Source organism: Nyctereutes procyonoides, unplaced genomic scaffold (assembly GCF_905146905.1).
Source record: "Nyctereutes procyonoides isolate TBG_1078 unplaced genomic scaffold, NYPRO_anot_genome, whole genome shotgun sequence".
In the NCBI taxonomy this organism is placed as follows: domain Eukaryota; kingdom Metazoa; phylum Chordata; class Mammalia; order Carnivora; family Canidae; genus Nyctereutes; species Nyctereutes procyonoides.
The window spans coordinates 37,949,504-37,975,712 of NW_026575134.1; the positions used below are offsets into that span (position 1 = coordinate 37,949,504).

At 39.8% G+C, this 26,209-nt stretch overlaps 1 long non-coding RNA gene across 1 annotated transcript; it reads right to left on the bottom strand.

The window, feature by feature from the left end:
• Positions 1–9,045: 9,045 nt before the first annotated feature.
• LOC129494059 (uncharacterized) lies at positions 9,046–25,835 on the bottom strand. The gene is made up of 3 exons (XR_008661291.1): positions 25,791–25,835; positions 16,372–16,560; positions 9,046–9,119 (listed from the first exon to the last, which is right to left on the bottom strand). It is a non-coding gene; the product is annotated as an uncharacterized LOC129494059 (long non-coding RNA).
• Between the last annotated feature and the right edge of the window lie 374 nt (positions 25,836–26,209).

Sequence of the window (26,209 nt, forward strand, 5' to 3'; positions counted from 1 at the left end):
CATTCCCAGACCACTTCCCAAATTCCACCTTTCTTACGATTTCCTATCTAAATCTCTATACATTCACTGATGTTGTAGAGTTCACACCAACTCATTAAGAGAGCAGTAAACCTTTCTATGCATTTTAATGAATATAGAACCAATTAACTATACTTGAATACTTGTGATAACCACAAAAATAGCTACTGGGTGTCCACTATGTGCTGGGCATCATACTAAGCACTTTACATGTAACTTATCACTTAAAAATTTTTAAATGTATTTTTTAAGTTTTTATTTAAATTCCAGTTAGTTAACACAGTGTACTATTAGTTTCAGACATACAGTATAGTGATTCAACACTTCCATACAACAGCTAGTGCTCCTCCCAACAAGTGTACTTCTTCATCCCCCCAAAATAAAATTTTAAATCACTTAAACAAAACATAGCATTCTCACTCCCACAAGGAAATATTCTCACAAGTGATAAGGCCCTCTTTCTTTGGATGATAGTTCTCACAAATCCATTATGCAATTCCATCCCATCATCTCCCTGACTCATTTTGGTCTTCTCTACGTCAATATTAATGTTACTGCTGATATCAACCCTCCCTGTTGTTGTTATTACATAATTTAATTTAAAATACTTAGCAACATTTCTGCCCATTAAATATGGGATTTCTATGTTGATATTCTGCCCCCGTTTTCCATCACTTCCCCTGGAGGCAAGCTTCATGGGAAACTCCTTACTGGAAGATTCTCTACCTCTGAAGGCCTGGTTCCATGCTTTGTATGCTGTGAACGCTTACAAACAATAATGAAAGCCCAGATGGTTACTTAAACAGAAGACGCTTTTCATGAGCATTTTGCAGAGCTCTGATGATAATGAGTACCCAACTTGGCTTTATTAATAACTTTCCTGGGATTCCTGGGTAGCTCAGCAGTTGAGCATCTGCCTTTGGCTCAGGGTGTGATCCCGATCCGGGAATCGAATCCCACATCGGGCTCCCCGTGGGGATCCTGCTTCTCTCTCTGCCTGTGTCTCTGCTTCTCTCTCGGTGTCTCTCATGAATAAATAAATAAAAATTATTTTTTAAAAAAAGAACTTTCCTCAGGGCTTCCCTCACTTCCTCATTCCTCAAGCTATAAAATCAAAAGTTCAGCCTGGAGCTCACTACTCTGTAGAATGTGATCACAGCCTTTTCCCCTTCCAGGAACTTGTCTAAATCATTGCATACATCAAGAAAAGCTTGAGTCACAAAGGTCGCCCCAACTGTGGTTATATATAAGGCAAAGGTAGAGCAGGGTTTGGATGACAACCTAATTTGCAAATGTTTAGATATCCTGATAGATGAAAAGGTAAATGAACAGGATCAAGCTAGTCTGGTCAGAACTGTAGAGAGTAAATCACATATAGTAGCAGAAATCACATAAGGAGAAATCAAATATAGCAGCTCCCTGCCCCCAGGTCAGTGCCAGCAACAGTGGGAGGTCACAGAAAATGAAACCAATTGATGAGGGCGACAGAAGGAGAGGGATATGTGATATGCATAGATAAGATTACATTTGTCAAATGCTCTAAAATATGCAGCCAGACTTTGGCAGCTTCTGCCAGACATCTTGGGAGTCATGCCGGTGGCATAAAGCAGGGGTGACAATGGCTACAAAATAGTCATAGACACATCTGAAAATCCAACCAGTATTTCCAAAGATGAGACCCTAATTTCAGTCAAGTAATATTTGAGATTTTAAGCACTGGCTTTCCACCCCTGCCATCAATTCCCACTACCCAATGCCCTCAGCTCCTTATAGCCTTGTTTTACCTCTATGATTCAGGAAGCACCCATTACTTGTCATTCACTTTTCCTTCAAGAGCAGACCTGATATTTCCTGGACTAAAGGAAACAATTAAATATCTAAATAGATTTTTAAATGTTTTTTAAATAGTCTTGACACTAAAGCTTTTAATTGCAAAAGAAATGGTTTTGAAAAATAAGATTTTCCTTGATATTCCCTAAAAAGGATCTTTTAATTTAATTAGCAATCCTGGAAGACAGGAAGCAGAGAGTTTATATCTTGAGCCTAAAATTCACACTATGATAGAGTAGACTCATTTCTTACTTAAAAAAGGAAAGAAAAGATGTTATCAGCAGGTGGGAGAGGAGAAAATCAGAGTATCCTGGTTAGATTACAGACATATAGCTAGATTATGTATAGATAGATTATAGATGTTAAGAAGGGGTTAATGCCCCAACACCCTCCAACCCAACATGATTCCCAAAGGAGGTCAGTAGGTGATGTAAACCCCCATTTCATTTTGTAGAAGTCTGGAAGAGAGGATACCTGTGCTTTACTTTCTCAGGTGGTGGTAAGCCTACTAGGGAGACTCTGTATCCAACATGGCAGCAGAGCCACATACCAACAATGGTTGATGAATGTGTTTAGACAGAGGGACTAAGAACATTTTCACAGAATACTGATACCTCACTATAAAAAACTGATGAAAAGGATTGGAACACCAAAGGAGCATTACAGTCGTACAAAAAGAATGCAGAGTATAAGTTTTAAGAGAGAAGCCATGATGAGGACAGCAGCCCATATGATCATATGACAAGAGGAACCAGAAACAATTGGCTCCCTCTGAGGAGGATAGTGAGAACAGAGGAATTAATTGTACTAAAAGTCCTACTCCCAATGCCAAGATGATACATTAATCTTCTGGGAATTTAGATTACTCCCAAGAGAAAGAAGGGAAAAAGGAGGAGGGAGAATTTTGAACTGATTTTGAACCCTAAATAAGCCATGTTTAAAACTGAGTTTCCTTGGGGTGCCTGGCCAGTTCAGTCTATAGAGCATCTGATTCTTGATCTTGGGGTCATGAGTTCAAAGCCCCAAATTGGATGTAGAGATTACTTTTTTAAAAAGGAATAGAAGGGGTGCCTGGGTGATTCAGTCAATTGAGCATCTGCCTTTGCCTCAAGTCATGATCTCAGGGCCCTGAGATCAAGCCCCACATTGGGCTCCCTGCTCTGTGGGGAGTCTGCTTCTCCCTCTCCCTCTGCCCCTCCCCCTTGCTTGTTCTCTCTCTCTCTCTTTCTCTCTCTCTCTCTCTCTCTCTCTCTCAGGTAAATAAAGAAAATCTATAAATAAATAAATAGGGATAAAAAACTTTTAAAAAGGACAGTAAACTATAACAAATTTTTTAAAGAAGTCTAAAAAAATTTTTAAAGTAAAACAGAATTACTCTGGGTTGGGAAAGATTCTTTTCCTTTCTTTCTTTCTTTCGCCTTCAGTGGGAAAAAGATTGAGTTCAGTTAAAATAAAATTTTAAGACGTTATTTTTGTTGCCCGCCTATACTGCGACTATAAATTTTATAACTATTATACCTATTGGAATATAGAGCAAAATGTCAGCAAGAGAAACAAGAATCATGAAAAAAATTACAAGGCACAAAAAAAAATACTTATCTGTTTAATAAAAGCTCAAGGAGAATATACAAAGAGAATGATAAAACTTAAGAAATAATTGAAGGAAGTTCCCTTGAGCTAAAAACAAAACAAAATAAAACAAAACAAAAAACGTAAGCCTTTAGACCCAAAGAGCTCACCAAGATCCTGATACCAATATTGAAAATAAGCATACTTCTAGACTCAAGAATAGAACAAGTAGAGGGGCCTGGTTGGGTCAGTTGGTAGAGCATTTAACTCTTAACCTTGAGGCTATGAGTTCAAGCCCCACATTGCAAGTAGTGTTTACTTAATAAAAAAAAAGAATATTTTAAAGAATACAATGAATATACCATACATTTATGTAAAAGAAAAAATAAAACAAAACAAAGTGATCTATAAAGGAACAAGAAATAGACTACCATCAAATTTTTATCTACTATATCAAATGCCAGAAGTCAAAGGAAAGAAAATGTCTATAAAGATTACGGAAACTGATTTTGATCTAGAATTTAATTCCCAACTATTCTCTCATCACAATGTAGGGCACAAAGAAATTACCAAAGGTCTAGCCAAAAAGAACACCAACTATTTTGACATATCAGAAGAGCCTGTTCAGTTACACTGGAGACAAAATGGAACTCATACTGAAATTTCAAGTTATTTAGAAATAACTGATTAGTATATATTAAAATCTATGAACAATCAAAAAGGAGAAAGACTAGACTTGTAAATGCATTCATTAGAAGATACAGAAAATGAAATAAACTAGGTGTGTTGCAAGTAAATACTAACACACATACAGATACACACACACTCATGAACAAAAGAAGCCAGAAGGAAGTAAAACAGGGAAAGAGAGGAGAAAAAGTAAAAGCTACAATATATAAGACAAATCGTTTAGTGCACTTGATAAATAAAACCAGGAGCTGGCTCTTTGAAATGATCAGTACAATAGAAAACATATTGTCAGTCCACTCAAAAGAGACAGACAACAAAACAAGTGAACGCCATTAGGACTGAAAAATGAAAAAAAAATACAGTCCATAGAGGTCATTTTAAATTATGAGAAAGAATAGATCATATATACCAGATCCATAAAAAATTAAATATGACCCGGAGCCATGTGTGTCAATAGGGATAAAAATGAAATCAGAGATGGAATCATAAGGTTTCAAAAATATCATTATACTTCTATCTTTTTTAAGATTATTTATTTATTTATTTATTTATTTATTTATTTATTTATTTGAATACACACAGAGAGAGAGAAAGGCAGAGATACAAGCAGAGAGAGAGAAGCAGGCTCCATGCAGGGAACCCGATGCGAGGTTTGCCAACTATTAACATTTTACTATGTTTATCTAATATTTTAAAAGATAAAAGTGGGGCAGCCCGGGTGGCTGAGAGGTTTAGTGCCGCCTGTAGCCCAGGATGCAATCCTGGAGTCCCGGGATCGAGTCCCATGTTGGGTTTCCTGCATGGAGCCTGCTTCTCCCTCTGCCTGTATCTTTGCCTCTGTGTGTGTGTCTCTCTCTTGAATAAATAAGTTTTTTTAAAAAAATTCTTTTTATTTATATTCTTTATATTTTTTGGGATAATTAAGATATTACATAATAAAAATTAAAGTAGGATACCCTATATAATTTTTTTAACATTACATTTGGAAATCTAAATGTCATCCTTTATTTCTCTGGAAATAAAATTTCTCTGGAAAAGATAAATTATTAAATTAGTACAGAAGAAATAGAGAGCTAAGTACATCATCAAAGTCGAAAAGCAATTAACCCCACTTGCATCAAAGGCATCTGAATAAGATAGCTTTTATGGTGATATTCTTTGGAACCTGCAAAAAATAGTTCCTGACATATTTAAACACCAAGTATATAACAGATATAACAACACTAGTAGTAAAACCAGAAGCACTGAGGGGGGCACTTGACGGGATGAGCACAGGGTGTTATGCTGTGTGTTAGCAAATCGAACTCCAATTTTAAAAATACCAAAAAAAGAATATATATAATAAAATAAATATAAAAATAAAATAAATATAAATATACCAAAAAAGAATATACACACACACAGACACACACACACACACACACAAATAAAAGTGAACATTAATCTCACTTAACTCAATTACAAAATTTTGGAATAAAAAGTTAGCAAAGTGAGTCAGTCTATTGGTGTAAAAAAATAAACCTTTAAGGATCCTTCTTCTGAAGAAGCAAGGATAGTCCAACATTAGAAAGTCTCTTAATGTTAAAAAAAAAAAGTCTCTTAATGCGATTTATTTTTAGCATATGCTAAAAGAAAATTTCAAATGGCCATAGTGATATATGCCCCCCCAAAAAGTGCTTGATAAAATTTAACACTTATTCTATACTTCAAAATATAGACAACAAAAAAAACAAGTTTGAAAATCAGGAATAGACTTATTTATGTTGATAAGGGAGGTTGTATTCCAGAAATCAGCAGTGGACACCATACTTAATGGTGACACACTAAAAGCATTTCCATTGGGATGCCTGGGTGGCTCAGCGGTTGAATGTCTGCCTTAGGCTCAGGGCCTGATTACAGGATCAAGTCCCACAGCAGGCTCCCTGAAGGGAGCCTGCTTCTCCCTCTGCCTATGTCTCTGCCTTTCTCTCTGTGTCTCTCATGAATAAATAAATAAAATCTTTTAAATAAATTAATTAATTAAATAAAAGCATTTCCACTGACATCATGTCTGGAGCAAAACAGCTGCCCTTCACAGTATTTATTTAACAAGTCTTTAGAAGTTATAACCAATGCAACAGATTTTTTATATAAAATAAACTGTTAAAAATTCAAGTGGAAGTGGAAAATTGTTATAATTTATGTATTATATATATTGCTATGGAGAAAACTAGAAAACAAACTGAAAAATCATCATAAGTTCATAAGAGATTTCTGTGTGACATCTACATGCACGAAAAACATTTTTAAAAATTAATAGCTATAATTGCCATGCTGGTAGCAGCAGCCATATGTGACTATTAAGCTCTGGATATGAAGCTAGTCAGAATTAAGATGTATTCTCACATAAACACTGGATTTTAAGGATTTAATATGGAAAAATAAAGTAAAATATCTTATTAATAATGTTTATAAGTTATACATTGAAATGATAGTATTTTAGATACATTGTGTCAAATAAAATATGCTATGAAAAATTAATTTCACCTATTAATATTTAATGTGACTGTAAGAAAATCTTAACTGTATTTGTAATTCATACTATATTTCTATTGAACAGTGTTGGATTAGACAATGAAACAAAAGAGAGATTTTAATTCATACCATAACACAAAGTACAATCACTATTTAAGAAGCAACTTAATAAGTATCATTCTATATAAAGAAAATTATAAAATCCATAATTATAAAATCCATAAAGGACATAATTTTATAAAATTACAGAAATGGAAGACACAGCGTGCCTGGGTGGTGCATTTGGTTTAGTGCCCAACTCTTGGTTTCAGCTCAGGTAGTGATCTCAGGGTCGTGAGATGAGTCCCATGTCAGATCTGTGTTCAGCAGAGTCCACATGGGATTTTTTCTCCCTACGCTTCTGCCCTTCCAGCTCCTGCTCTCTCCCTCTCTCTCTCTCTCTCTCTCTCTCATTCTCTCTCTCTCTCTTTCAAATAAATACATGAGGGGCACCTTTGTGGCTAAGTGGTTGAGCGTCTGCCTTTGGCTCAGGTGGTGATCCCAGGATCCTGGGATTGAGTCCTGCATTGGGCTCCCCACAGGCAGCCTGCTTCTCCCTCTGGCCATGTCTCTGCCTCTCTCTTTGTGAATAAATAAATAAAATCTTTAAAAAAAATAAGTAGGTGGATCTTTAAAAGAAAAAAAAAAACAGAAGACATGTATAAGTGGGAAGAGATTGCAATTTTGTTAGAAGGGAAGGCTCATTAATAATGTAAGAATGTCAGTTCTCATAGAATTAGATCTATTATTTCAATGCAAGTCCAATCCAATGAGCTTTTTGTTTATGCTGTTTGATTGCTCGTGAGGATTGTATCGATGACTCCTACAAAGGGCCACTCTTTCGCATGTCTTTTGCAGTGTGATTGAAGCTTTGAGAAAGAGTGTGGCCCTTGACTGGGGTCATAGAGAGTGAGTCAATTTCCCCACCCTTTGAATATTTGCCTGCCTGTTTTATGACTGTATTCAGCAGAATGCAGCCGAAGAGACGGCATTCTAAGTTCTGAGGCTCAGCCTTCACAGACCTTGCACACGTCTGCTCTGATTCTGAGTCCCTGCCACTGCTGTGTGCACAAGCTTGAGCTAGCCTGTTGGAGGATGAGGCACCGCTGGGAGGAGAGCCCAGTGGTCCCAGCCAAGGACTGCCTCCAGCCAGCTAAAACCCCAAATATGTGGGAGAACTAGCCAAGCTATGACCCAATCCAAAGTTGACCACAGATATATGAGCCTCCCCAGCTAAAATCAGAAACACTATCTAGCTAACCCATAGACTCATGAGCAATAACAAAAGCTTTTGTCTTAAGCCAATGAGTTATTATGACAATGGGTAACTGACACATTGATAAAGCATTGACAAGTTGATCTTAAAGTTTATCTAGAACTTTGGATGCATCACCAAAGACTGAAATATCTTGCCCTAACAGACAGCAAAATACATTCCAAACCTTCAAAAATTAAAAACACTACATTAAACACTACTATAGGGTTAAAATATATCTGGGAGTGGGGGGAATAAGTACTGAAAACAAACTCAAGAACATGTGGAATAAGATATGAAAATGAAGTGTCAGATTAATGGATAAATAAACTAATAAATAGTATCCAATTAGCTTATCACATCAAAAAACAATTTATGAATGAAAATTATCCACAAAAATACAAGAGACTACTTTTATAAACTTTAGGTAGAGAAGGACAGCAGGGAAGCTGGCATCCTTTATCATGAAACTTAAACATTGCACCTTGCCCAGTGTTGGAGAAGCTTTGGGGGGCACCTGGCAGGAGCTGATATGGCAACAGTCTGGGCAGGGTGCCACAGCAACTAGGTGAACCAGAAAGAAAGAGACCAAATACCTAAAATCATAAATCATGGGAATCAATAAAACACTAACAAAAATATTTGAGAATCCCAGGCTCTGCACTCAATGCATTTAACCAGATATCATATATTAGGATAAAGGAAGTTAGTAACTATTATTATTGTTGCTATTATTATTATTATTACTATTACTATTATTATTTGGTTAGCTCAAGGAGGCTTTTTGGTGACACACCATTTCTGCCTCTTTCTTGCAAGTTGAAAGGCTTAAGAGAAGCAATTTTTAAATAAGAAGTCTGGGGAGTATGTTGTAATTTTCTTGCACTGAATAAACAGCAGAATTCCCATGTTCAACCCTGGAGCCCCAGGAGGTGCATAATCTTGTACAGGTTGGATCTTCCGATGGAATTTCCCTAAAGATGTGTGCACTGAGGTACCTGAGGGGAGGGGTTTCCCTAAAGCATTACTCACTGGGGTGCGTGAGGTCAAGGAACATATTTACTCTCTCTCTCTGCCACTGTTGACAATACCTGGCCCCCTCAGTCAACAAATACTCATCCACTGTCTACCAGGTGCCAGGCAGGGTCCTGGAAGTGCTGGGAACTCAGCAGGGAGGCTCACATGTGCCGCCCCACCAGAAAGCCTGTTGGGAAAAAAAAAAAAAAACAGACATTATTAAGTGGTTTGTGTATTTCAAAAGCAAGCCCAAGGGTGCCACAGGAGCAAGCCACCAGCAAACAGTCTCTCTGGGGGATCAGGGAAAGCTCCATAATGTGGCAAAACTTAATTTGAGAGCCCAGAACATGGGAGATACCGTTGGTAAAACAGTCCCTTCACAAAAGCAACCATGAAGTCATGAAGCCACGGGTGGTAAGAGCAAATGATCAGGAGAGTTTTAAATGAAACCCTTGGAAGAAACAAAGGTGGTCTTCTCTCATTCCATACACAGCCTGTGTTACGTGCTAGGAGCTATGATAAACGGGTCCAGCCTGGAGGAATGCATTCTCTTAGCCATCATTTGTTCCACAAATATTTACTGTGTGTTACCAAATGCCAGGAGCTGCTTTAGCCACTGAGGACACAGCAGAGAACCCTGCCCTTATGAACTTACATAGTTGTGAGGGGACAAAATAAAATACAAAAGGAAAACCCGTAGTATTGTTAGAGGATTGCTGTCCCCCTAGGACCCACAGTTCCTGCTCATGCCACTCCAAAGAATGAAGAAGGAGACCAGACCAAGACCAGCAAAGCAAAGTTTATTGAGCAAGAGTGTAAAGTTCCGGGAGAGGGAGGGGACCTGAGACGGTTGCTGTTTTGGCATTCAAATCTAGGGGCTTTTTTTTTTTAAGATTTTATTTATTTGTTTGTCTGTTTATGAGAGACACACAGAGGGAGGCAGACACAGGCAGAGGGAGAAGCAGGCTCCCTGCTGGAAGCCCGATACAGGACTCGATCCCAGGACCCCAGGATCACGACCTGAGCCAAAGGCAGATGCTCAACATCTAAGCCACTCAGGTGTCCCTCTAGGGGCTTTTATAAGCTCTTTAGGGGAACAATCTTAAGCATCCTGAGTGTGGGCCCCTTGGGATTGGCTGCTAAGGTGTGCCAATAATGGCTTTGATCATACACCTGTTTACCTACCAGGTTATTGTTCAAGTGTTGTTAGTCTTTTGGGCTGACATCTAGAGACTAGCTGCTCCCACTTGTGATAGCGACCAATGTTTTACGGTTACTTGTTTTGTTTCAGGATGTTTTGCAAAAGTCACTTTTGCAGAGACTGCTAGACAGGATGCTATTGTGGTCTTGTCTAAGCTGTAAAACAGGATGCTAGTGCAATTTTGTCTTAGCTGTCTAGGCTTTTTTGCTTTTTTGTTGGGGACCCTGGCCCTGACTACCTAAGTGTCCAATGAATTCCTAACAGTATGTCAGATGGGGTAAGTGCTATGCAGAAAAATACAGCAGAAAAGCATGTCATTGGGGTGCCTGGGTGGCTCTGTGCTGTTGAGCATGGAGCCTGCTTAAGATTCTCTCTCCCTAAAATAAATAAATAAATAAATAAATAAATAAATAAATAAATAAATAAATAAATAAATAAATTCTCCCCTCTTTCTGCCCCTCCCCCACCCCCACCCCATCCCACCTCCCCTGCTCACATGTTCTCTTCTCTCAAAAAAAAAAAAAAAAAAACAGAACACCTGGATGGCTCAGTGGTTGAGTGTCTGCCTTCTGCTCAGATCGTGATCCTGGGGTTCTGGGATGGAGTTGCACATCAGGCTCCCCAGAGGGAGCCTGCTTCTCTCTTTGCCTATATCTCTGCCTTTCTCTGTGTGTCTCTCATAAATAAATAAGTAAAATCTGTTCTAAAAATTTTATAATTAAAAAATAAAAGAGAAAGAGAAGGATGCTAGGGAGATTGTTTGCAATTTCAAATAGGGTGCTTGGAGGCTGCATGAGGTGATATCTGAGCAAAGATTCAAAGGAATCAAGGGAGCAAATTATAACAGTATCTGGAGAAAACATTACAGCAGGGGGAATAGCAAATGCAAAGATCCTGAGGTGAGATCACTGCTGGTGTGTTCAAGGGTTCACAAGGAGTTCAGAGGTTCAAAGTCTATCAGAAGAAACAGTAAGTATTACATGGCCAACAAGTAGATGAGAAAATGCTCCGCATCACTGGCCATCAGGGAAATACAAATCAAAACCACAATGAGATACCACCTCACACCAGCGACAATGGGGAAAATGAACAAGACAGGAAACAACAAATGTTGGAGAGGATGTGGAGAAAGGGAACCCTCCTGCACTGTTGGTGGGAATGTGAACTGGTGCAGCCACTCTGGAAAACTGTGGAGGTTCCTCATAGAGTTAAAAATAGATCTGCCCCACAACCCAGCAATTGCACTGCTGAGTATTTACCCCAAAGATACAGATGCAATGAAACGCTGGGACACCTGCACCCCGATGTTTATAGCAGCAATGTCCACAATAGCCACAGTGTGGAAGGAGCCTCGGTGTCCATGGAAAGGTGAATGGATAAAGAAGATGTGGTTTATGTATACAATGGAATATTCCTCAGCCATTAGAAACGATGAATACCCACCATTTGCTTCAACATGGATGGAATTGGAAGGTATTATGCTGAGTGAAATAAGTCAATTGGAAAAGGACAAACATTATATGGTCTCACTTATATGAGGAATATAAAAAATAGTGAAAGGGATCATAGGGGAAAGGAGGGGAACTGAGTGGGAAATATCAAAGAGGAATACAAAGCATGAGAGTCTCCTAACTCGGGGAAACCAACAAGGGGTAGTGGAAGGGGAGGTGGGTGGGGGTATGGGGTGACTGGGTGACGGGCACTGAGGGGGGCACTTGACAGTATGAGCACCGGGTGCTATGCTATATGTTGGCAAATCAAACTTCAATAAATATATATACATATATATATATACATACATATATATACATACATATATATACACATATATTTATACACATACATATATATATATATATGTATATATGAAGGAAGTATTTTAAAACTACCATGACAACAGATGATGCCACGTCGTTTTGCTAATGAATGAAGGGAGAACATGGTAGACTTCTGGTGCTGGGCAGCAGAGAGAATGTTGGCTATTGCTAGAAGAACCTGGGCAGCAAGGTCAGTGTACACTGAACCACTTTGCACATGACAGGTGGGAAAAAACTGATTTGGCAGCATGGGAATGGGTGCGGACAAGGCCAACCCAATCATTCTCACCTGAAACCCACCTCACCTTCCCCGAACAGTATTTTTCCACCTCTGTACATTGTTCTTTTTTTGCTCATGACCTGCTCTTCTACGATTATAATCTCAGTCTGAGGGTGTAGAAAACACTGCCGTGTGCTGCAGCAGGACCCCTGGGTCTTCCTCCCCGTCCCCTGCCCCTTCCCTGACTGGCTGTGTGATCCTGGGAAAGCCTCTCCATCTCTCTGCTTCCACTTCCTCAGTTGTTTTATTATCCCACCTCCCCACCTCTAGTTGAGGACAAGAATCTGGACAAACTGTAATATCATGATTATCTCTTCTTTCTCTTTCCCACTCCACCAGTTCTTACGTGTGGTTACAGGTAGGGTGGGACACGTCCTCGGTCAGTGGGCTCTGGCCTCCCACAACACTCGGCAAGTGTGCTCTGCCCCCGCACCGTTGTGGCCAATCAATGGCTGACCCGCGTCCCCAAGGAGAGGTTATTGCTGATCTTGGGGTTCCTTGCACCTTCTCTCCCATCCGCATTGGTAAAAGCATTTGCCCTGTTGGGCCATCCCTAACAATGGTTAAGGGAGCCCCAGTTCTAGTTCTGACTTGTCCTGTGAGGAGTCACTGGTCTTGCAGAGTCCAGTTTCCTCTGTCTAAATAATGAGGATCATAGGCTCTGCCCCCCTCACTAGCTGTGACCTGGGAAAAAGTCATTTTGTAAGTACAGGGCTCACTCCACACTCTGCCCAGAGGTAATGGGAACCTATTCACCCAGGGAAAGACAGGGCCCATTGTAGCCACCAGTCTGTCCCCCTGGGATCGGCTACTTCATCAACTTTCTCCCTTTAATCTTCAACACAAGAGAAACCTTAGGGAAAAGAAGTAGGACAAGCACAGTGCCCGGAGAAGCAATTGGCACAGTCTGCAGGTTGGCATGACCTTTGCCAGCTCTCAGTGGTTGAGAAATGGTGGCAATTATTCTTAGCATCTGATGCACAAGCATTTTATGAGTCTCAAAATGTCCAGGCAAAAAAAAAAAAAAAAAAGAAAGAAAGAAAGAAAAGAAAAGAAAGGAAAGGAAAGGAAAGGAAAAAAGAAAAGGAACAAGGTCAGGGAAACACTCCTGTGATAAAGGGGGTACCGGGGAGGGTCAGGTGAGAACCACCTGCAAATTCAGTCAGGGTCTCGTTTTTCACTGTGAAAGGTACTCTAGATTCCCCAGGCTGAAACTCACACAAACACACACAGACACACTGTTAGCCTTAAAAATAGAACTGCCAGTTATTTCACCAGCAAACAATGGGCTTATTTGGGAATAGCAGAGATGTGCTATCGGGACAAACAAGCTGCAGCGAAAGGACAGGCAAGTCCAACAAGAGAGAGGAATATGCTTTTAGGGAAAAGGAGAAGGAGGGAGCTGGGAGGGATAATTTTAAACAAAAGCCCATTGGAGAGAGGCAAGAGTTCAGGGTGATGCTCCTCTCCTTGGCTGAGTAGCAGGGGTAGCTGATTCCTGTAGGAAATGCAATGTACACATTTCCCTGTTGGGGCCTGTACTTGATCGTGTTTTCCTGCGGCAGTTGCTCAGCCAAGGGGTCTGTGAGTGATCATTCCTCCTGCAGCTGACACTGAGTAGGAGCCTCCGCCTCCCCTTCTAGCATTCTGAGTCCACTTTCATGAGGTTTCCTTTTATTATAACTTCCCACAATACATACACCCATTTCCTGCCTTCAAGAATTACATAAGCTACCACAAGAGGTAGATCATATATGTAATCAATCATTTCCAAACCAGGATAGAAATCCAAGGGAGATAATATCTAAGGAAGTGGCATTTGAGCTAAAACCTGACACACAATTGCAAATTCTCTATTCACCTTGCCTTGCCTTATTTTTCTCTGTAGGAATTATCTAAAATAACATTTAATTCAGTTATTATATTTCTGGTCTATTGTCCTCACCGCTACGTAAACTCTGACCACGGCTTCTCCTTCGCTTTTTTCCCACCGTATTCCTTCTAGTAGAGAAAAAAGCAAAGAGATAAAAACTGATGAGCTCTTATATTTGCCAAGTACCTTAGACCTTTCAGAATAACGTCCCCTTCATTTTATCCTCAGAAGAGCTCTATGAAGAACTGAGGTCCTTTGACTCTCCCCATTCTATTTAAGCAGTAACATAGGCAGAGGGTAGGGGAAGGCGATGGAGGGTTGCTCAAGGTCATTCACCTAACACCCGCCAACCGTACAGAGGTATCTTAGAATCTTTCCTGGCATTTAGGAGGCACTTGAACTACAGAAATTATTATTTCATTTTTCTTATACCATATTTTTCAGAAAAAAAAGTATTAAACTACTTTTTTAATGCTATCAGCTGGCACTGTGAATATTTTTCTGACTCCTTTGACTTTCTTGCTTCCTTACAGTGCCAGAAAATAATTACCCTTCACTTTAGCACCCTTGTTTCACTGGGACCCGGGAAGGTATTTTTCCCTCTACCAGAGGGTGGCATAGATAGTTTGGCTAATGCAAGGCTCCTGCCTGTCCCTTGCTGCTTAATAGCATGTGTTCACGAATCATATCATTAGTACAGTTGCAGGTTACAGAGTCTGAGTTCTACAACCCTGACAACCCATTATTACAATGATACTCCTTCTATGTATCATTATGAAAAACCCATTTAAACAAAATGCAATATTTCTAAAAGATGAAAAATTATTTTCTCCAAGATGTTGGGACATTTTTACTGATTATGACTTCTCATTACTGGTAACAGATGACACTAATGGCATGTGAGTGTGTTACACAGTTACAAAGGGAGGTTAGAATAACTGTCAGGAGCTTTCCTGAAGGGCTTCTTCATTTTTTGTTTCCCCAGGATTGAAATCAAAGCATTCCCTGTAGGAGCCCAAAATCCACAAGGTTTTTCACGAATGCCCCCCAGCTGCTGCCTACAATACGATTTGTTGCAGGCTGAGTGGAGGATGGTGGGATCTGTTAAAGATTCCTCAATTCCTCCAAGCTATCATCAATCTAACAATAAATTTTTTGATCTGGACACTGGAATATCAGCTATGTGGGTTCTGTATATTTTCCTGGGGGACATCTGGACAAGAATGTGCTTCTATTTTGTTGCTCTCTACCAAAGGCTGTGAGAAGCAACAAATATTCTAGTATCCTGATATTTGGTCAACAAGGCCCCTGACATCCCCATTTCTGTGGGCCTGTAGTCTGAGTCCCAGGTGATGATAGGTGATAGTCCTTCCTTTGCCAGCATATACCAGGAAATGTCAATTTCTCATCCTACGACAGGGAGGGAAGTCCCCACGGTGTCACACGTGATACCACATGTTTTCTCAGAGTCTGGTTTTACACATGTTACTCCTGATATCCCCTGATTTTTGTACTAGTTAAGATATTTAGAATCAAGTATCAGAAACCAACTCAAATGAACTGAAGATTTTTAAAAAAGGATTTATTGGGAGGACTGAAGGGATTCTTACAGAACACACAGGCAAGCACAAAGCCACTTAGAGAGCACATCTCCTGACAAGCTACCAGGAACAGGAGCTACCAAGCAGTGTAGCTCCTTGGTACCAGGAGCTACCAAGCAGTGTGTCTTTCTCTTTTTTTTTTTAATTCTTTTACGTTTTATTGAAGTATAGTTGACACACAATGATACATTTGTTCAGTTGTATACATAGTGATTTGACAAGTCACAACCTTCTTAAAATTACAGTAGGAGCACATGTTGTAGTAGTAAAAACAAAACAAAACAAGAAAATCAATAACAAAAAGAGCATTGATGATTTGGTTGGGCATAAAGAGAAAGGTAAAAATCACCTTTTCCACCCCACTCAGAGTCACCATGCAGAGACAACCACAGGAACTAGGGCAACATCTGCTCTGAGGTCTGGCTTCTTCCTCTACCTAATTGCTGAATCTTTTTGAGCCTTAGTTTACCCAACTGTAAAATGGGAAGAAGAATAACAGTTGCTTTGTAGGGCTTTTGCAACAACTAAATGGGCAGCGTTTCTTCACCTCTCATCTCTGTTTCTCTACACATCAACTTCCTCTTTCTCTTCCCCTGAAGAATTGCTTCCTTTGTAATTCAGTCCTCATGACAGCATTCGGCCAAGCACTGCTCCCAGTGATACATACCGCAGGTCCAGCTCCCTAGAACAATTCGTCTTTCATGGTTGCAATTTCCAATTCCTGCAGAAGGGTCTTCCAATCGCCCACCTTGAGTCAGGTGGCCTCTCCTGTTCCAGTGAACTGTGGTCATGAAGGTTGGGCTACCTTGGTTATTGAGCACCCATTTCTGTCCTTTTGGCCATGGTGTCTCCAACGCTGGGAATGAGAGTAAAAGCATTCAATGGCTCTATTATGAGCCTTGGCAGTCTCCAAAGGCATGTGATACAGCAAGAACCTGGATTCTTAATGCAACTGTGTAATACTCATGACTCTGGACTGCTACCTACAGACATAATCTGCTCATTTCATTTAAAATGGTTACTAAGAAACTTACCTAAAGCACAGCAGACCTAGGAAGCCATGTTTCTATCATATGACCCAAACTTCATGTGAATGTCCAAGGGACAACCTACCCAATAGTGTGTGGACCAGTTGATCCATATTCTTTCCCTAGAGAATTCCAACCAAGAAATACAGATAGTGTGATCAGTTTCATTGTAAAACCTTGACCCGATTCATCATGTATATTTGAGGACTAGTGGCCATGTTGAGTCCTTTACAAACAGCAGAAGTTTATAAAAAGAAGGACACAGGTCAGGGTGAAGTAGAGAGAAATCAGACCACGCAACCCTGAGACACAAGAACATAGTTTTGGTTGCCAGTGCTTCTGGAGTCTATTTCCTATGAGGTCTGGTCAAAGCTTGGCCTCATGTCCATGAAATTGCCTATTTTGTCTTTACAGTAAAATCTCCCACTTCTACTGAGCTAGCTTGGGTAGAGTTCCATTTGCCACAACCAACAATCCTATGAGAGCACAGGAGCCCAGGTTGGGTGAGGAGTGAGCCCTGAAGGGTAGGAGATCGTCTCCTTGGCCAGTTAGCCATAGAACTCCAAAGAGAATCAGGTCATACCCATACCTACTCACATCTGCCTCTTCTGTTTTCATAAAATAAAGTTCTCAGAGTTCTTTAAACACCACCAACCTGTTTTCCAAACCTTATCAGGACTTGCTGGTGAGAGGTTACTGGGCACTGAAACACCAATGCAGTTTTTCCTGGGCAAGATGTGCTATGCTCACCTGGCTGACAGGTGATGGTCAGCAGAACTTTCAAGTCTGACATAGGGCATGAAGCAGTTGCTCCTGCAACCATTTCATAATCTCCTTCCTTCTTTCCCTCCATCCCTCAGTCCCTCCTTCCCCTTCTCTCTCTTCCTCTCTCTCTCCCTTCCTTCCTCTCAACCATTATCTTTGTTACTAGAGGAAAAGAATGCAGTAATGGGTGAAAAGAGACACAGCCCCCGCCCTGGAGGGGTTTATAATCCAGCTGGGAAAATAGACAGTGATTAAATATTAATATACCACTCCAAAATGTAAAATCACACTTGTGTCAAGAACTACAAAGGAGATATATAAGCAGCTGTGAGAAAGGACCAGAAATTCATATTATTCCCATCAGAGGAGTCCTGGGAGGCCTCCTGCAAAAGTGAGCCGAGATCTGAATGTCAATAGGAATAGGTAAGTAGTGTGTAGAAGAAGCACAGGGGATGACCTGGGCAGGTCCTGGACTGGAATTAGCCAAGGTCATATATTTGAGAGACTAGAAGGAGCCAGTGTGACCAAGGCTCAGATGAGGGGAGCATGGTGCATAATAAGCAAAGGAGTTGGGGAAAGCCAAAGTATGTAGGGTCTTGCAAGCCATGTTCAGGGTTTGGTCTTCATCCTCAGAGCAACTGAAACCATATGTTTCAAAGCATCAGGTTGACTTGCAGGTTATTGGAGGCAGTGCCTCTATCCCGTAGGGAGTTCAACCTTTCCTGTTCTCCCTCATCCACAGCCTTCCCCTAATCCTCACAATAGTCTCATAGGCTATTCTGTACCTGGAACCATCAGGCATTGACTTTACAACTACAGAGGGCTCTGCTATGCAGGTCATTAACTAAAAATTACCAAATGAACATTATATATACATAATATATATATATACACTTTATATATACAGATACAGATATATGTACTTGATAGATACTACATACAGATTATGTCTATATATCTTTATATCTGTCTATAAAAGCATATAGATAGGAAAATAGCTGGAATGCTATTTGAGAGAAGGATTTTAGCTTCTAACAAGTATCATCTAGGGTGAAATTTTCTTAGGTCGTGGTTGATATTCTGGACTCAGCCCGCTCATACAGCCACTCTGCACTGAGCAAAATGACTAGAAAGAAGAACTCACCACAAAAGTAAGAATCAGAAACAGTATTCTCTGACACAGAGTTACAGAATTTGGATTACAATTCACTGTCAGAAAGACAATTCAGAAGCACAATTATAAAGCTCCTGATGGCTCCAGAAAAAAAGCAGAAAGGATTCAAGAGACTTCAAGACTGCAGAATTTAGATCTAATCAGGCCAAAATTAAAAAGCAATTAAATGAGATGCAATCCAAACTGGAGGTCCTAATGATGATGGGTAACGAGGTGGAAGAAAGAGTGAGTGACATAGAAGACTAGTTGATGGCAAGGAAGGAAGCTGAGGAAAAAAGAGAAAAACAAAAGAGCATGAGGAAAGGTTAAGAGAAATTAATGACAGCCTCAGAAGGAAAAATCTATGTATAATTGGGGTTCCAGAGAGCGCTGAGAGGAACAGAGGGCCAGAAAGCATATTTGAACAAATTATAGCTGATAACTTCCCTAATCTGGGTGGGGGGCAGGAACGCGGCACTCAGATCCAGGATATAGAGAGGTTCCCCCCACTAAAATCAATAAAAACCATTCAACATCTTGACATTTAATAGTGAAACCTGCAAATTCCAAAGATAAAGAGAAAACCCTTAAAACAGTGAGAAACAAGAGATCCCTAACTTATATGAGGAGAAATATTAGATTAATAGCAGACCTCTCCACAGAGACCCCACAGACCAGAAAGGGCTGACAGGATATAGTCAGGGACTCAATGAGAAGAACATGCAGCCAAGAATACTTTATCCAGCAAGGCTCTCATTCAGAAAAGAAGGAGAGATAAAGAGCTTCCAAGATAGGCAGAAACTGAAAGAATATGTGACCTCCAAACCAGCTCTGCAAGAAGTATTAAGGGAGATCCTGTAAAAGAAAGACAAAGCCCAAAGAAATAATCCACAAAAACAGGGACTGAATAGGTATTACAATGGCACTAAATTCATATCTTTCAATAGTAACACTGAACGTGAATGGGCTAAATGACCCCATCAAAAGATGCAGGGTTTCAGACTGGATAAAAAAGCAAGAATGAACAAGGGGTGATAGAAAGGGAGGTGGGCAGGAGGTGGGGGTGACTGGGTGACAGGCACTGAGGGGGGCACTTGATGGGATGAGCACTGGGTGTTATGCTATATGTTGGCAAATTGAACTCCAATAATAAATAAATAAATATAAATAAATAAATAAATAAATAAATAAATAAATAAATAAGCAAGACCCATCTATTTGTTGTTTACAAGAGACTCATTTGAGACCTAAGGACACTTCCAGCCTGAAAAAGAAAGGTTGGAGAACCACGTACCATTCCAATGGTCCTCAAAAGAAAGCTGGGGTAGCAATCCTCATACCAGATAAATTAAAATTTATCCCAAAGACTGTAGTAAGAAATGAAGAGGGACACTATATCATACTTAAAGGATCTATCCCAACAAGAGGACCTAACAATCATGAATATTTATGCCCCTAATGTGGGAGCTGCCAAGTATATCAATCGATTAATAACCAAAGTAAATACATACTTAGATAATACACTAATAGTAGGAGAACTTCAACACAGCACTTTCTGGAAATGACAGATATTCCAGGCACAACATCACCAAAGAAACAAGAGCTTTAAATGATACACTGGATCAGATAGATTTCACAGATTTTACAGAACTTTGCATCTGAACGCAGCTGAATACGTATTCTTCTCAAGTGCACATGGAACTTTCTCCAGAATAGACCACATACTGGGTCACAAATCAGGTCTCAACTGATACCAAAACATTGGGATTGTCCCCTGCATATTTTCAGACCACAATGCTTTGAAACTTGAACTCAATCACAAGAAATTTGGAAGAAATTCAAACACGTGGAGGTTAAAGAGCATCTTGCTAAGAGATGAATGGGTCAACCAGAAAATTAGAGAAGAATTAAAAAGATTCATGTAAACTAATGAAAATGAAATACAATCATTCAAAATCTTTGGGATACAGCAAAAGCAGTCCTAAGAGGAAATACATCACAATATAAGCATCCCTCAAAAAATTGGAAAAAACTCAAATACACAAGCTAACCTCGAACCTTAAGGAACTGGATAAAGAACAGCAAATAAAACTTACACCCAGCAGAAGAGAGTTAATAAAGATTTGAGCAGAACTCAATGAAATAGAGACGAAAAGAACTGTAGAACAGATAAAAAAAAAAACAGGAGTTGGTTCTTTGAAAGAATTAATAATATAGATAAAACATTAGCCAGCCTTATAAAAAAGAAAAGACAAAGGACTCAAATTAATAGAATCATGAATGAAAGAGGAGAGATCACAACCAATACCAAGGGAATACAAATGATCTTAAAAATGTATTATGAGCAGTTATACACCAATAAATTAGTCAATCTAGAAGAAATGGATGCATTTCCAAAAAACCACAAATTACCAAAACTGAAACAAGAGGAAATATAAAACCTGAACAGGCCAATAACCAGGGAGGAAATTGAAGCAGTCATCAAAAACCTCCCAAGACACAAAAGTCCAGGGCCAGATGGCTACCCTGGGGAATTCCATCAAACATTTATTGAAGAAACCATACCTATTCTACTAAAGCTGTTCCAAAAGATAGAAAGGGATGGAATACTTCCAAACTCATTTTATGAGGCCAGCATCACCTTAATTCCAAAACCAGACAAAGACCGCACCAAAAAGGAGAATTATAAACCAATATCCCTGATGAACATGGATGCAAAAATTCTCAACAAGATACTAGCCAGTAGGATCCAACAGTACATTAAGAAGATTATTCACCATGATCAAGTGGGATTTATCCCTGGTATACAAGGTTAGTTCAACACTCAAAACAATCAACGTGATTGATCATATCAACAAGAGAAAAAATAAGAACCATATGATCCTCTCGATAGATGCAGAGAAAGCATTTGACAAAATACATCATCCGTTCCTGATCAAAACTCTTTAGAGTGTAGGGATAGAGGGAACATTCTTCGACATCTTAAAAGCCATCTACGAAAAGCCCACAGCAAATATCATTCTCAATGGGGAAATATTGAGTGCCTTTCCCCTAAGATCAGGAACATGACAGGGATGTCCACTCTCACCACTGCTACTCAACATAATACTAGAAGTCCTAGCCTCAGCAATCAGACAGCAAAAAGAAATAAAAGGCATTCAAATTGGCAAAGAAGAAGTCAAACTCTCCCTCTTTGTAGATGACATGATACTGTACTTAGAAAACCCAAAAGCCTCCACCCCAAGGTTGCTACAACTCATACAGCAATTCGGCAGTGTGGCAGGATACAAAATCAATGCCCAGAAATCTGGCATTTCTATACCCTGACAATGAGACTGAAGAAAGAGAAATTAAGGAGTCAATCCCATTTACAATTGCACCCAAAAGCATAAGATACCTAGGAATAAACCTAACCAAAGAGGTAAAGGATCTATACCCTAAAAACTACAGAGCACTTCTGAAAGAAATTGAGAAAAACACAAAGAGATGGAAAAATATTCCATGCTCATGGATTGGAAGAATTAATATTGTGAAAATGCCAGTGCTACCCAGGGCAATTTACACATTCAATGCAATCTCTATCAAAATACCATGAACTTTCTTCAGAGAGCTGGAACAAATCATCTTAAGATTTGTGTGGAATCACAAAAGATGCTGAAGAGCCAGCAGAATATTTTTTTTTATTTTTTTTTATTTATTTATGATAGTCACAGAGAGAGAGAGAGAGAGAGAGGCAGAGACACAGGCAGAGGGAGAAGCAGGCTCCATGCACCGGGAGCCCGACGTGGGATTCGATCCCGGATCTCCAGGATCGCGCCCTGGGCCAAAGGCAGGCGCCAAACCGCTGCACCACCCAGGGATCCCGAGCCAGCAGAATATTGAAAAAGAATACCATAGCCAGGGTCATAACAATGCCAGATTTCAGGTTATACTACAAAGCTGTGGTCATCAAGACAGTGTGGTACTGGCACAAAAACAGACACATAGATCAATGGAACAGAATAGAGAACACAGAAATGGGCCCTCAACTCTATGGTCAACTAATATTCGACAAAGCAGGAAAGACTATCCACTGGAAAAAGGACAGTCTCTTCAATAAATGGTGCTGGGAAAATTGGACAGCCACATGCAGAAAAATGAAACTAGACCATTCTCTTACACCAGACACAAAGATAAACTCAAAATGGATGAAAGATCTAAATGTGAGACAAGAATCCATCAAAATCCTAGAGGAGAACACAGGCAACACCCTTTTTTAATTTGGCCACAGCAACTTCTAGCAAGATACATCCATGAAGGCAAGGGAAACAAAAGCAAAAATGAACAATTGGGACTTCATCAAGTATAGTTTCACTCATACGGGGAATATAAAAAATAGTGAAAAGGAATAAAGGGGAAAGGGGAGGCAATGAGTGGGAAATATCAGAGAGGGTGACAGAACATGAGAGACTCCTAACTCTGGGAAATGAACAAGGGGTAGTGGAAGGGGAGGTGGGCGGGGGATGGCGTGACTGCGGGACGGGCATTGAGGGGGGCACTTGACGGGATGAGCCCTGGGTGTTATGCTATATGTTGGCAAATCGAACTCCAATTAAAAAAATATACAAAAAAATATAGATAGATACATACAGAATAAGGGAAAGACAGAAAGACAGACATACAAAGAGAGAGGCAGACAGAGGGACTATGGATTGACACAGTGGAAATCTCAGAATTTTCCCTGTCTCCAAAATATTTGCTATCACGACATTATTACATTTGTTAAGTTCTTTATTTACAATTTAAACTAAAATACATATTTAAGCCACATGGCCATTAGTAACATACCTTTAATATAGCAGAGACACTAGACGTATTTTTTGTTAGTATCACAAGATGTCACTCACCAAGAAGACCAATTTGAATCAAAGAAAAGACTAAATTACAGCTTTATACTTGAACTAATTGCTAACAAAGTCATTCTGAAGAATGTTTTAACGATTGAATGTTAAGACTGCTCTGCCCAATGTCACAGCTGATCACAACGGATCTCCAGACCCTACCTCATGGGTCTCCATCTCCTCCCCTCTGTGCAGGACTCAAGGCCATGATCATGACTATTCTGTGAAGTTTCCAAAATAGTGAATACAGAATAGGGTGATGGTAAATGCTTATTTTAAGAATAAAGTGCAGGAGCACCTGGGTGGCTCAGTGGTTGAGCATCTGCTTTCAGCTCAGGTCTTTACTCCAGGGTCCTGGAATCGAGTCCCACATCAGGCTCACTGCAGGGAGCCTGCTTCCCCCTCTGCCTTTGTCTCTGCATCTCTCTCTGTGTGTCTCATGAATAAATAAATAAAATCTTTTTTAAAAAAGAATAAATTGGAATCTTTTTCAATAATCACAATTCCTTATAAAGAAAACAGGCTAATACACTAATCAGGCTAAAAACTAATCAAAGGCTTTTCTTAAATCTATCTTCTTGATGAGGCTATTAATTTGCAGCCGTCTATAATGCCAATATCATTTTTTTTCCCTTGGCAGTAGGGGCAATGTTGTTTTGAAACAGTCAGTCTAAATGAACAGACATCCCTGTGTATTTCCTCCAGAACTTCACTTTGCCAAACCTGAGCACGCCCTGCAGGGAATTCCTCTTTATGCAGCGGTGCCACTGGCATCAAAATGAAATTTAAGATCACTCGTTCTGTTTTTCCAGTAAAGAATTCCGGTTCTATTTACAGAAGCCAAATGTTAACCATTTTTGTGAATACTCAGAAGTTTTCTTTGCCTCAAGCTCTGTGTCTAGATCAGTCTGCTGAGGCTGCCATAACAAAATACCACAGACTGGATGGCTTAAACTGTATGGATTCATTTTCTCACTTTTCTAGAAGCTGAAAGCCCAAGATCAGAGCGTCTGTGTGGTCAGATTCTGATGAGTGCTCTCTTCCTGATTTGCAGATGGCCACCTTCTTACTGTGTCCTCACATGGTACAGACAGCAAGCTCTCTGGGGTCTCTTGTTACAAGGACACTGAGCCTATCAGATTAGGGCCCCATCCTTATGATTTCAATTAATCTTTCTTACTTTCTTACTTCAGTTACTTTCTTACTTCAAATACTACCACACTGGGATTTAGGGCTTTAACATACAAATGGGGAAGGAGTGGAAAAAATTCAGTGCATTGCAGCAGTCGATACCCATAGGCAGACCCTACCTGCATGGAAAAATTGAAATCATAATATAGTAAAATTTGAATAATCCCGAGGATTTGGAGAGACTTACCCTTAGCAGGGCTTGAAATTAAGAAGCTTAAATAGAGGGACCTCTTAGAGAACTTTTTTTACCCTTGAATAAACATCATCCCCACCTTCATTTATGTTCTTGATTGCACAATTATGCCTGCATACACGTGTTTGTGTATAACATATAATACACATCATGTTATACACATCATATTATACACATATAATACACATCACATAATCAAGTTAACAAAGTCTTGGTTCAAGAAACCTTTCTAAAAGGAAGAACCACTGGAGATTACAGATGAGTGTTATATATTGATAACATATTGTATACTGAGAACAAAAGCCTCTCCCTCAAGAAACCATCACTAAATGAATGTCAAAGGCTTCTGCCTTTACTCCTAACTGACCACTTCTGACACCCAGTAGAACTGTAACAAATGTTTAATTCAGGGGCTGAGTGGCTCAGTCAGTTGATTTCTACTCAGGTCATGATCTCAGGGTTATGAGATCAAGCCCAGAATCAGGCTCCACACTCAGCGGGGAACCTAATGGAGATTCTCTCTCCCTCTGCCTCTCCCCCCACATTATACATGCACGTACACACGCTGTCTCTCTTAAATAAATAAATAAATCTTTTTAAAATTTAAATTCATTTAACCAACACATAGTACATCATTCATTTCAGATGTAGTGTTCAATAATTCAACAGTTGTGTATAACACCTAGTAATAAATCTTTTTTAAAAAAAAAAGGGTTAATCAATTGAATCATAAGAGTTTTGAACTACTGATCAAATACCACCATCAGGAAAGAGACCAGGATGTCACAAGGGCACAGAGGCTGGTGGAAGTTCCTACAGAAGTGTGGAGAAAGCAAAGTTAACTCCAATTAATAAATATGTTAATCGAGTACTTACTACATGCAGAGATTGTGTTAAAAGAGGATCAGTCCAGCCAAGAAGACAGGCACGTTTTGAAAAATACTATGGGCCAAAATGGTGGAATGAATGGAGACCCACTGGGAACAGAGAAAGAAGGAAGAGGTCCTGCTGAGCCTTGGTGGAGACTGCGGTGGTTCAAGGAGGGAAGGGCAAGGAGCCCATGCACTGGGAAGACTGAATGGAATTTCCTGAGTTGGAGGAAAAGAAGTGGCAGGGGTGGATAACAGGCCGAGAGAGAAAGTGCTGGGAAAGCTTCCCTAGAGCAAGTGACAGCTGGGCTAGACATGATTGATAAGGGGAGTGCACTGAATAGAAAGCCAAAGTAATGACATTCCCAAACCCAGACCAGCTTGGACAAGGCCCCAGAGGGTATGAGAGTGTGGTTGCTTTGGGAC